Source organism: Ambystoma mexicanum, chromosome 1p (genome assembly GCF_040938575.1).
Source record: "Ambystoma mexicanum isolate Mex_15411 chromosome 1p, UKY_AmexF1_1, whole genome shotgun sequence".
In the NCBI taxonomy this organism is placed as follows: domain Eukaryota; kingdom Metazoa; phylum Chordata; class Amphibia; order Caudata; family Ambystomatidae; genus Ambystoma; species Ambystoma mexicanum.
In genome coordinates, this window is record NC_090921.1 from 807,004,439 (window position 1) to 807,018,233 (window position 13,795).

Below are 13,795 nucleotides of genomic sequence, written 5' to 3' on the forward strand. Positions count from 1 at the left end.
CTCTTCTTGGTATTTTTATTAGAGTTGGCTTTCCAAAAGAATTTATATCTGATAGGGGAACCAACTTCATGTCCAACCACATGAATGCTACGTAGAACTAATGCAGTAATACCTACAGGTTTTCAATTATATGCCACCCACAAGCCAATGGCTTAGTTGAAAGATTCAACATAACCCGTAAGAACATGATAAGTGCTTTGGAACAGCCCTTGAAATGAGATCTTATTCTGCCATGTCCCTTATTTGCGTACAGAGCACTGTCTCAAGAGGGCATCATTTTCATCCTCTTTGAGTTCATCTATGGCCATTAAGTGAGAGGCCCTTTGGTTCTGGTGAAGGATGATTTGGAAACCACCATCCCTACACCCACCTAAAACATGGTGGACTATCTATTAGGCATCAGGAGAAGAAAGGCACTCACGTGATAGCAGATGTAAAGTCCAACATGGGGGCAGTACAAGCTGTGGACAAGCACTGGTATCATAGTATAACCAGAAGGACTCTCAGATTGATTTAACCTCTAGACAAAGTAGTACCAATCATGGATCTTATTGGGCTAAGAGCTTTACAGGACAAATGGACTGGGCCTTGGAGCTGCGAACTCTTCAAGCATATTCTCTGCACAACTAGGACCTAACCTCCTTGATGCTACTGCTCTTCAACATGAAAAGGGTCATGCCTACAACCGAAATCCAACTGTCCCCCTGCTGAGTGCCCCATGGCCCTGCGAGGGGTTGAATTATTCACTTATACCACCTGCGGCTTCTGTGGGGTCTGTCTGCCTTGTGCCAATCAAAGTCACGCTGCCTTAACCCCATCCAAAGGTGCCTGGTGTTGTCCGACCTGACTGTTGGAAGAAGCCGTGCAACCGTGACCAGTGAGTCTCCTACTGTAGAACCAACTGGTGAGCCATGTTGTCCCCAACAATGCTCTGTTGCTTGGGCTGTTGGTTCTTCCATTCGGAGCTCAGGGGGTGAGTTGCTTATAGGTCCGTTAGTTCCCATGTTCCCATTGAAATACATAGGACTTGAAATCCATCTGCAGCTTTTCTTGCCTTGGGTGGTGGGGCCTGGGTAAAGGATTCCAGTCTGGAGGCCCCCCTTTAGAAATATAGTCTTGGTAGTCTGCCTCTTCCCTGCAGGAACACTAGGTTGGCATAACTTTTTCATGATTTGGATTGACCTCAAGATAAATACTCTCTGCTTTTTAGGGCACCTTCAAGCCTGTGTTTTCCTACGGCCAAGCCGGTCAAGCCAAAGGCACTGTTTGAACTGCCCTACAAATAACCTAGAGGGTAGGGTTACTCACCCGTCACATTGTGAACACTGTAATAATGTAGTTTGTGCGGCAATGTAATGCTATAAGTGCTGTGATTAGTGGTTAACATCCTTTTCTCCACTTTCGAATACTTTGACAGTGTTGCCCTGAAAACTGCATCAATAATGGCGTTACCGAAACAGTTTTTTCTATGTGTAGCTATTGTTTGCTTGGTTTGAATTGTCTTGATCTTAACACACGTGCGTTTGTGATGAATAGTATCTGCTTATAGTACATAACAGCCTGCAATATCCAGCCTTTAAATACTTCTGAACTGTAATAAGAAAAGGACATTCATGCACTGTAATAACTTATTTCTGTTTAGTCATAACGTTACAATGCCAGCTGGTTGAGTCAGAACAGGGCACAAATCCACCTGTCAATGCAGCACTTAAATAAAGCAGTGGTCAGCTTGCCCAATTACTTTCTTCTTGCAACCATGGATTGATAAGGAACTGTTAATTGTAGTATGTTCATGTTGTGCACTGCTGGATTTTAACACAAGTGAACCCGAATATTTCTGCATGTTATCATTTATTTCAATGCACAAAGGTTTTTTTAGATGCCATTAATTAAGGTATTAGAAGTGGCATATTAGTGTTTTTGTAATCCAAACAGATTCTACATTGATTGCAATTGTCAACAACTGGAAGATCACCTAGATTAGATTACATTAAGAAATTGACCGGGTTTTAAAGGTGGATGACAGCATGTGGCTATGTATTATAAAGGATATATCACCTACTATATTTTAAAAAAGAATATTGTAATTCACCCTGAAATTCCGTGCCACAGAACTCCTCAGTGCCCTCTGATATCCAAATAACATACTGTAGTGGGCGATGCATCCCATATACATTCATTTGTTTGGACATTCTAGTACTTGTCAATCTCTGTTGTTGTTAATTGTACTTTACACCAAATCCTTGATGGCATAAATTGAAGTCTCATTGCAAAGTGAGAGTTTGGCTACAGCATAGTGTGAAAAACCTTTGCAGGCATACAAGATTGGCTTTCCAAAACCATACACCAGTAATGGTTCTGAAATACCTCCCAATACCATAATAATGGCACACCCTTCATCAATCATTTGGAGAATATCACCCAGCCCCAGTAGAGTGCCACTCGGTGCCGATGATTAGGCTGATTTATGTGTCCGGTTCCAAAACCGAGCAAGATCAACAACAGGCAGACAAATTGGCATCCTTGTGAGTTTGGTGGTGTGGCCAAAAAGAGGCAGTAATGCAGTGGTAAAAAAGTTACCACTGCATTACCACAGCATTATCACATTGCTGAACTATAGTTTTGGAGGTAAGATGGAGGCGAGACCTCCAGCAAAACGCTGGAGAAAATGTGTCACCTTACTGCCCAAAAATGACAATTTTGGCTGAATTACCGCTGGTGGTAATTCTGCTGAAATCCCCATGAAGTCCTATGGACTCCATAAATGGGGACTAACACGGTCATACTGCCACTTGTAATCTGGTGGTAATTCCGTCAGACCAAGCGAAGGTATCAGTAAATCCATTTGGTGATATTTCTGCGAATTTACAGCCGCGATACGAACAAACCTGTAATGAAGCCCATAGGGGTATACTTAAAGAAGGGCTTATTAAGGATATTTACAGGGTGGGACAAATAAGCAACGATAGGCAACTTGAATCCATCCTGGTTTAAAAATAACAGCGCCTTGGATTCTTGAGCTCAACCTAAGTGATTCAGCAATAAAGAAAAGATGACTTAGAAGTTATCAGATTTGTAAATCTCGGTCCAGCCTCCCTCCTTGAATGTAATCAGTTCCGAGTTCATTCGCAGCCTGTTTTTTTATTTTATTCCCCCAAACACTTCTTTCTGGTCTCTTAGGTCTGTGTGATCCAGTCCTCTGCTGCCCTGCCCTTGATATGTTGGGAGGTCCCTCCCAGGGATCGTGGTGCCCATGTGGGTCTGCACTCTAAATCTGGCAAGGGCAGAAGCTGGGATTTCATAATGACTGACAAACCCTCCCTCAGAGCTTCGGCCACAGGATCAATAATCTCGCCATGTCTATTCTATGTTGTTTCCCACCTCCCTATCCCGGGCTGTATTCCTGGCCTGGAAACCCTGGCCGCATCTTTGTCCTTAATGATTAGAAATCCTGTGTTTCTCCTCCTCTCTACTTTCTTGTGCCTCCTACAGTTCCTTCTTGGCCCTACCGGCAACAGCTGCTTTGATGGTACGCCCAGCCGCCTCCTTAATATTCTCTCCATCTACCGCCTTACAGTTTCCTTCAGCCTCCCCCTGATTACGCATCTCACCTTCTTCTGAAAACACCTTCCAACCTCCTCTGCAATGCTCACTCTCTATCCTTTCTGACAACTCCTTCCAACCTCCTCTGTGATGTTCCTTCCTCCACATTCCTCAAAACTCCAGCCCGCCACCTCTCTAATATCTATATACATTCTCTTCCCAGCCTTCCTCCCAGTACTCTCTCCTAGCTTTCTTTCCCTTTCTCCAGCCATCCTCCTTTAATCACGCTTCTGCTCCATTTCTCTGATCTTGCAAACCTCCTTTCTCGCACAGTCTCTGTGTCTCTCCTGTCCACTCCTAAATACCTGTACCAAAGCTAAGGTGTTTGTAGCTTTTATTGTGCTCGTGTTGCCCCCCTCGCCCGTGCTTACTGGGAGCGATTGCACCTGTGGAAAATATGTATGTATAGTATGGGCCGGGACTAGTTCAGACAGAGCTCTCAGAACGCCCATCTCCCATCCTGGATTAGACATACATAATGATTCAAATACCGGCAGGAGTATGACCCTCGTGCAGCATTACACAATCCGGCTGATGCAGAGTCTGTGATGCATTTCACATTGCTGAAATAAGCACAGTATTTTCCTGGTATCACTCGTTTACTGCGAGTGCAAAAATACTGAATGCAAAAATGCCTCTGGTTTTTTTCCCGATTTTCGCAGCAATTATACATGGGGGTGTGGGTAAGGGTAATCAATGATGTATGGGAGGTATGGGGAGGGCGCTGCGGGCGTCTCCCCTGCATATAATTGCTTGAATCGAAAAGAAATCATTGTTTTTGCAGTCAGTATTTGTTACGTGCGGTAATCGCATGGATCCTATTTTCCGCTGCTACAGTAAATTGTAGCCTGGCCGCCAGCACACTGGATTGATTAGGAGTTGTATAAGTAGTACACTGGGCAATAAACCAGCAACTTCAGTGATAAGTCGAGGCATCCCTTAGACTTCACAGGTCAGCTTTCTGCAACAGCGATGGAGCAATGTCAGAGTGGTCCAGGAATCCCCCATCTGCCACCTCTGATTGCAGCATCACCGCTGCGGGTGGTGCAACCTGGCCCCTGTGAGCATCCCATCTCACATACCCAGAGGCTGGTGAAATTGTCACATATCTCCGCCCTTTCCTCAGAGCCCTCTCTCGGGAAGTGGTTTGGGATGGACATCAATTGCAATATGTATTCCATCAACCTGCAAACACTAAAGGTGGTAAGGAAAATATGCACACAGTTCTATTATTGCATTGCAGAGCTAACCTACTAACACCATGCATGCCACAGTATTACCCAAATTGACCTTTTACACTTGACCTTTTGTCCTAATTGACCCAATTATAGTGGTCCTAATTGACCTTCTGCACAATTGACCTGTATATTATTTTAGTTGTGTATTGGGTTGGTTTTGGATTATAAATAATATAAGGGGATTGGCTAAGGAGTTGCAGGGGATTTTAGATTGGGTGGGAGATGCAGGGGTTTCCCCCCGCATATATGTCCTAATATTCCTTTTAAATTAGGTCAATTCTCCCGAGGCCAGTTGTGAAAAGGTCAATTAGTATACATCCCTTTGCCAGGGGACATGATAAAATATCTCCATCCCTGCAGATCAGCTTTCCCCTGACTCTGCATGTCTGACCTTTACATTTTTACTCTTATCTATTAACTACAGAAAAACAAATAGCAGCAAATGTATAGCAATCCTTCTGAAGACTGCAACCTATGAAACCATTGCTTGATATGTTATAATGTAATAACTACCTACCGACATAGATACATGTACTCTAGCAGGACGTTGTTCATTTTGGTAAACAGCCAGTGTCACGAAATAAACCCTCCCTTGTAACAAGGTCTCCCCCAGGAAACTTTACCTTGAAATAAATTCTCCCAGGGAGAACTTTTTCTGACAGGGAAACTCCTCATTTTAACTACGTTCTACCCATGAAAAGAAATTAATTTCCCCCCATGTTAAATCCTCCACCATCTGGCATTTTAAAAACCAAGTCTCCACACTTCTGAGCAGGGTCCTGGAAACGTCCTGTCAGCAAAGGGAGCACTCTGCATTGAAATATTGTTGAGCCTCCCCATCATTTAAGGGGGGACCCTGTAACAGAATAAATGCTCCACCTTGATGTGGGAAACTCTGTAGCATAATACATTCTCCTACTTGATGGGGAGACTCTCAGGCAATATCAACTCTAGCCCTTGCAGGGAAAGACTCTGTAGCAGAATAAACTTGCTCCCTTAATGGGGGAGTATGTATCAGAATAAAATCTCCCCTTTGAAGGGAGAGACTCTCTAGCAGAGTAATCCCCCAGCATGCTGCTTTAGTTTCTTTAAAAATGCATAGTGTATCACGCAAAAGAGGGGACGACTTAATTTCACATCTGGCAAGAGAGTAATTTGCCTCCCAGAGATTTCATTTTAGAATAAACTCTCTGTGGGGAGAGTGGCTACAGAGGAGAAAATATTTCACGGCACTGGCATTTGTATCAGTTTTTAGCCACACTGTGTGATCTTTGGCAAGCCTGATCACCTGTGGCATCATTCCAATCTCGCAACACCTGAAAGGTATATTAAGTTTGGGGTTTGCTCTCCCTAATGTACTCATTCTTTTGTTGTCACAATGAGCAATGAAGTTTCATATACAAGAGACCCAATTTCTTGAGACTATTAACACGTTATCCTATATTCCTCGCCTTCTCAGGCCATTATTGGCCAAGGTTGGTGTCAAGCTATATAGAGCTCACCATAACTTACGACAGTCCTTATCCCTCTAGGCACCATCTTACTTTTTATGTTTGTATGTGGTATTATCGTTTTTAAAACACTGTGTTGCAGAAATGTCATTGAAAAAAAAAGGAGTGCTTTAATATTGTGGTCTAATAAAAAAAACAATGGCAGATTTTAAAATATCGCTCCTAAAATCTTTGGGAATCATCCATGTGCTGGAGATGGGGAAATCAAATATTGGTCATTTTGTTAAGGCCTTCATTGAAATGAACGGAGAAATGTCATGCAGTGATTAACCAAGCAGCGCAGCTGAAAGCCGTGCGGAAATGTGTCACTGCTTACCAGCGAGGTAAGAATCGCGCTGCTTCATCCTGTGCAAAGTGTGGAAGAGATTTTCAATCGCAGAGGCCTGCTTTACAGCCCCATTTCCAAAGGAAAGAAGTGGTTATCGTGCATGAAATACAGAGTTTCCTGCTAGTGAAATGAAGCGTGCAGCATTGCGCTTTAAACTGCGAAGTCATTCTTTAACATTGTGTACAGATGTCATGACAGAAGAAATGGAATGGAATACATGCGCCATAGCGCTCAGCCTTATGTGCCAGCAAGGTGGGAGAAAACACCCCCTTTTTTGCGAGGGGCGGGTGAGAACCCATTGAAGTGAATGAGCGTACAGGGCCTTGGCGGGTGAGTCAGCTGAATGCAAATGTTAAAATGAAAACAAGAAGAGAGCTTCTGATCTGCAGAATATGTTGTTTCTATGGAAATAGATGTAATGGGAACAAACATTTTTTATTTTTTTATTTTATTGTGTCATTAGTTTAGAAAACGTTAACACGTTTATCAAAATGTGGACACAAAATAGATATACACACATACCATTTCATTGCATAAGTCACGGGAGCCTCGGTGGAGGCCCGAGACACTGCAGAGCGTGTGCCCTTCGCTGCCTGTGTGGAGTTTCAGTGACTCCCAGTGTTGGACCTGCTCCTAATTAAACGGGCGGAGCATCGAGTGGGTGGGACGGGACTGGCGTCGCTTGTTGGGGGAATGGGGTGTGGGGTGGGGGGTGGGGGGACATGTAAATCCACCCGGTGTTAAGTAATCCGCAGGCCAAAGGCTGCTGAGCGTTTAATGGATGTGTAAATGAATACCGCAGGGAGGGCGCCAGGGCGTGCCGAAGGGGGGAAACAAGGGCCTTTGTGATTAAGAATGGAAAGGGGAAGAGAGCCTCTGTAATCTATGAATCCCCTCTCCTCACATCATGTCCTACGAGCGATCGGCACAAAGGGTAAATATCCGAAAAGGCAGCCGCTGTTCCTATTGTGTGAAGAGGCCGCCCCGTGTCTTGATGGCTTCAAGGAGAGGCAAGGGACCCCCTGGCCCGGGCGCTGATCTAGGAATGAGACCGGAAATGCAGCTCTGTGTATATCTGCTAGGGCTGGCTCTGAGCAGGAGGCTTCCATGAAAAGGGGGCAAGCCCGTTCATGGGGCAGTTAAACAACGAAATGGACCAAGCTCCTAAATTAGCATTGGCAGTCAAATGATAGCCTTCCTTTTTATCAGAGCACAATACGTAAGCACGATTAATTTTTTCAACATTTCTACAATACGATATTTAAAACATGATAATATCACATACAAACTTTCTTACCATCTGTATATATGGCACTAATGTATATTCATTGATGCAAGATTGTATTGCTTTGCAAACATCATGGCAAGTTAATCACTGTAGAATATTGACTTCAGTAGTTTGATGGTTATCCCTCTAACATGCTCTCCCAGTAACTGCTAGCGGTCACTTTCTTAGCCTGAAGGGACACCTGGTGGTGATTTTGAGTATATCATCTAGACCAGGAATCCTCCGTTTTGCAACTCCTTCTCCATAGGCTATGTTACTTAGCTTTTATCCCACACAAATCATCATGTATGAGATTCATAATCACTGCATTCCTGTGCCTCACATGGAGGGAGGAATTTACGATCCATTTTGATACAAATTTAAATGTCACACGGAAACCTGAGTTCACCTGGAATTTCATGTTACATTGACGTCCACTGAGAAAAAGAATCAAAATTGCATGAAGGGAACTGCATGCACAGAAGCGCACCCATGTGTTAACCCAACACATGCAAAGGCCAGGGTCCAGCACATCACATCACACATAGACTAAAGCTGCATTGGTTAAGGTGTCATGGGAAGAGGGCTTCACATCTGAGGTACAAGGCTTCAAACAGCAGGGGTCAAGTGGTGGCCCGTCCGCTTCCTTCTTGTTGCTCACTCGTCGAATCTGCTGCTGCGCCCCTCGTTGCTCTCACCATCAGCCGGGGGCAGCAGCCTGGGTCCGCAGGCTCTCTTCCATATGGACCGGTCCACACAGTCTATAAATGCATGACGCCTCGCAGCAAACCAGGTGTGTAAAGGAACCTACAGTTCCAAGTACACCAAACAAGGGTGGATTTGTTTAATTAAACCCCAGTTCTCTAGGGGAACGTCTGTGAGTTGCACTGATTAAAATAGAGGCTCCCCGTATTTTACAGAAGGGTGCCCCATACCTGTGTGGATGTTGAATGTTAACATGTGCCACACTTAGAACTGTGAACACCAGCCGGCGCTGCATCTAGACAGGATTGCGAAGGCCAACAAGTGCCACACTTAGACAAAACTGTGACTGTTAGCATGCTAAAGGTCAGGTAACCCACTAACCAATATAACCTCAAACTCTGCATACCTATCTCACCCAAAAACTCACACAACCATCTCTCGCACCACAAGCCGCACGCACTTCACAACACTGCAACAACACATAAGCCGAAGCAACAGCACACGTGGACTGACACCGATCCAATACCTGCACCAAAGCTCAGCACCTGGTGTCTACCGAGTTGAAGCTGCCAACAGAACACCACTCCTCTCACTATCCTACTCCCTCTTCACCTTACTAACCCATCCCACCTTTATCATTTACAGATCCGCCAGAGCGCCTGGGGACCAACTCTGTTGGTGACGGTGCGCGGTACAAATACCTTGAACATTTAACATACCTGCCTACATCAAAATTCCTGAGATTTATGCCCCGCCCACAGCCACCCAAGACTCTGCCCATTTCCACACGGCTCTGCCCACACGCCCCATCCAGTCAAAAAGGTAAACTCGGTTGTTGTAGCTGTCATTAGAAACATTTTTGCAGTTTGCCCTTTACAGTGGAATGCAATAAATGTCAATGTCCAAAGACAGGCAATATCAAATGTATTGCAGCACTAAGTTTATGCTTCTTGGCAACATTTCCCTCGATTAACAATTAATTGCTTGTTCAACTATGAAGACAAGAACATTATGTCTTCTCACCATGAATCTCCACAGTATATGCAGATTGCACCTTTCTGAGCAATGGCTTTGTAAAATCTATGTCATTACAGTGCTTGCCACTTAACATATTCACCTTGCATTTGATAATGTTTCCAAGAGTTCTATCGGCAGCAAGAGAGGCACGGAATTCAGTCTTGTTTTTCTTAACCATGCAGAAAATCCTCTCAGAGTCTGCATTGCTGTGTGATATAATTTAGCACTGCCTTGGCAATTTTGCTGAGCAGTGGGAATTGATATTTGCCAGTCACACGGCTTTCCAATTTTGAAATTCAGTCCCAAAAAATGTCTAATCTATCACTTTGCAATTGCTCATCTGGGAGCTGCATTAGCTGGTACTCTCTGAACTCTGCACCTAGCTGGTCTACCTCACTAGCCTTCAAAAGGTTTGATAAGTGCCTCATCATGTCTTCAAGGCAGTCTCCATCACAGCTTTGCCTCTGAATGGGATTTAGGAAGACAGCGCACTTCATTATTTGGTCCTCCCATGGAAGCTTTTTCCTAATGTAGGTGACTCACTGAATATAACACATCCCTACATCTGCATAAAACCTTTGCAGTGTACTTGGCAGCAGCTCATCCTCATACTGCCTAATGAATTGCTTTGTGGCAAACCCAATGACAGTCTTGTTGTTTTCCAGCAGATTGCCTTCGCATTCATAGTCCACATTCAAGAGACTTCTACTTTCTGCTATTATGGGCAGTTTAACAAACCTAGAAAGTAGCTCTCTCAGCAAACTCTCCCTTGCAGGGTATAATCTGTGCAACACTGGATGTTCTGATTGCAAGAGAGTGTTCATATTTTCAAAAAGGGGACAGTATGAGGCCACAAAAGCTAAATAAAGTTCAGTTTTCGGATCAGAAATCTTATCACACAATTGTTCTGCCCCTTTACTTTTCTCACAGTCTTCAGAACCAAAGAATGATAAACAGTGGCACCTCTTGGGGGATGCGATCTAGGGCTTTTCCCAAAGACAACCATCGTGTGGGGACATGTTTTATAATTTCCCTGTACTCTACACCTGCTAGCTCAAAGCATTTCAGCATTTCCTTCCTTTTAGAGCTGCATGCAAAGTACATATATATATATATATATATATATATAGAGTTAATAACATGATCAACATCCACACTGTGTGCGGAAGAACCTTTTTTTTGCTGCCAAGTGGAGAAGAGGGCATAGGCACCCAAGTACAAATACCTGAGGACTTTTTGGAAAAGTTAGAGTCCTCAAGGAGTGATACGTCCCCATGTTCATGGAGGTGTTGTCCACAGACAACCCATACAGCCAGTCCGAGCTAATCTTGTATTTTTTGAATGAGGTCTCAATGGCTTGGAAAACCGCATCTGCTGTGGCAATGTTGCATATCGGTATATCCAATATGCTGACCACAACTTGGCCACAAGAAGAGTCAAAGCGCCTGAGCAGCAGGGGAAACAATTTGTCATCAGTGTCATTGCCACCATCGATGGCCAGTGTGAATGGCTGACATACCAGGGACTGCAGCAAAGATGTCACAGTGTCTGGGGCCAACGCTTTTTGATAATGGCAGTGGTTTTGCTCCTGCCACATGAATATTTTTAGGAACAGCGCACTGTGGGAACATACGACGGAAGAGGGGGCCAGCATTATCACCGGTGGCAATGGGGAGGATGTGCTCCAAAATAAAAGCCGTAAAAAGGGCCTCCGCATTCGTAACTGCTTCATCTACACCACCTTGACTGAGTGTACCTGCAAACAGGTGGCGCTGGCATGGATCGTTTGCTGCCTTCATAGCAGCCACATGCTTAATAGAGTGTACATGTGTGGTACAGTCCCCAAGGCCTTTATGTCGCAGTGACACATCGCAGGTGCAAACTTTGCAGTATGCAAACTGAGCCCTTGCGAGAGGCCGTGAAGGCCGAATACGTTTGTGCATAGAGTTCCGACCACTTGCACGAATATTTAATCTTTTTCTTAATATGGCCGATTGCTGCGACTCCTTGCCCTGCCTCCATAGTTTAGGATTAAACTTTTGCTGGCGTAAAGATCTTGTGCCCTCTGCTCTTTATGCCTGTTAATGGAAGTCAAATAAAGATTTATAGCAGCGTCCCATTTCGGCAAAGCACACTCCCTTGTGATCCTTGTGTGCCAGCTTACTGTACAAAATCCAGCGGATTACGCCCCTTAACATTCAGTACATAAGAGTTTCCAACCTTTTGCGCTCCATATATTTTGGGTCCACAACCCCTACCAGGCTACCCACAATAGAAAATGGTGAAGGTGTGAGAGTTGCAGACCAAATCAACCGGAAATCCACAGGTTGCCAAGCCCCTTCCCAGGTTGCAAATAATAGCCAAATAAAAACAAGCCAACCAATATACAAGTGTGGGAGAATGATTAGTAAACAAAATATACAGCTCTACAGTGCTGCTGCATGCCCCCTTCCTGCACTAGGGAAACGGCTTGCAGCAGCATTGCAAAGGAACAGATTTGTGGTTTTCATTAATGCCAGGCAACCATACCCCTGTCACCTACCGTACAATGTTCTGTGCTTCTATAGGCGGGGACAATGATCTGGGGCTGAGTTGATGCACTGATGCATTGTCTGTTGAGGAAAGACGCGAAAGTAAACCTCTTGTGAGACATGGAACACCAGAAAGCTTGAAAATATAGAATTACTTCCAGGCAATCATAAACCAAAAAGACCCATCAAACTGAAGAACCACCATCAGGTAACGTTAACATGTGTGCAGGTTTTAAACTCCAAGAACCAATACAAAGGTTTTCCCTGGAACTTGCAGTCCCGAAATTGCCAGTGCTTGTCACTTCCAGCTTCCAGTTCCACCTTTACCACTGTTGGCTGCCACACCAATGTACAACTACGTGTGCTACATGACAATGTATGGATGAAGCAGCAAAATGGTAATAATACAGCTTTCAATCCAATGGCACGGATTGTGTGCATTAGAAATTGAAATAAATAAATAATAATAACCCCAGTTGCGATATCAGTGCATCAAATGTTTATATTTTTTAGCAGGGGGTTGAGGTTCAAAAATAGAATCTTAGCACGATCAATGGTGCAAATCCAATGTAAGGAAAAGGATTGCGTTCTTGCTGTTTCAGAATACTGATTGTCCAGGCCCAATGTTGTCGTGGTGGTTCCTAGTGGGGGTACTGCGTGCAACATGATGACATCATACTTTTAAAAAAAAAAGTCTTTTTGGGAAGTACGGAATGCTGATAGTTAGAAATAATTTGTTATAAATCCCAATTTCCAACAGTGGCCTTCTATGAATAGTTTACATCTTCCCAGGTCACAGTGCGCAAATAAGAAATATATAACTGATGCATATATGGTGAACACTACTTTCAATCCGTGTCATTGGATTGAAAGCACTATTATTACAGCGGTGGTGCTGCGTTCATTTTGGTTACTATAGCATTGAAAATCATTCATTCAATGCTATAGTAAGCAAAAGGAACGCGCCGCCGTAATGATGCTGTTTTCAATCCAATGACACGGAATTGAAAGTAGCATTATTACGGCGGCGGCGCGTTCATTTTGCTTAGGCAAAATGAATGCGGCACCGCTGCTGTAATAATACTGCTTTCAATCCAAACCAAAAATGAAATACTAGCACTGCCAGCACTGCCACTTACTTCAATTTGAGGATCCCGATCCTCGCTCACAGTCTCAGGCAGTTGGCACGTCCCGGCACACAGATGGCAGGCTGCAGCACTGCAGGCAGGCTCGGTGAGCTCACGGCAGCTCCCTCTGCTCTTCTGCTGCGTCGCTGACAGTGACGGATGGTCTGACTGGAACCACTTTGGCCAGGACACACTGGGGTCGGGAAAGTCAGTAAAAGCAAGCCGCCAGCAGCGGCCTCATATACTGGTGCAGGCACGAACATTTTGCGCCGTTTCCGGGTTCCGCCCACACCTCCACCCGATTGACTACCGGCGTCAGCCAACCAGGTGGAGAATAAGATGGGACCCGGAAAAGGCAACAAAATTCCTGAGATTCCAGGGTCTTTCCCAGACACCCGGAGAAATGCTTAAAATTCCGGAGTCTCCGGGAAAAATCCAGAGGTTAGGCAGGTATGGGGTGCCTGCAGT

General features: G+C 44.5%; 1 long non-coding RNA gene across 1 annotated transcript in view; it reads right to left on the reverse strand.

Annotated features, from left to right (window-relative positions):
• LOC138581143 (uncharacterized) overlaps nt 1-13,583 on the reverse strand; it is a 78,512-nt gene extending 64,929 nt beyond the window's left edge. The window contains exons 1-2 of the long non-coding RNA XR_011304452.1: nt 13,340-13,583; nt 12,212-12,281 (exon numbers count right to left, since the gene is read on the reverse strand). This is a non-coding gene — a long non-coding RNA (uncharacterized lncRNA). The remainder of the gene's footprint in view (nt 1-12,211; nt 12,282-13,339) is intronic.
• Between the last annotated feature and the right edge of the window lie 212 nt (nt 13,584-13,795).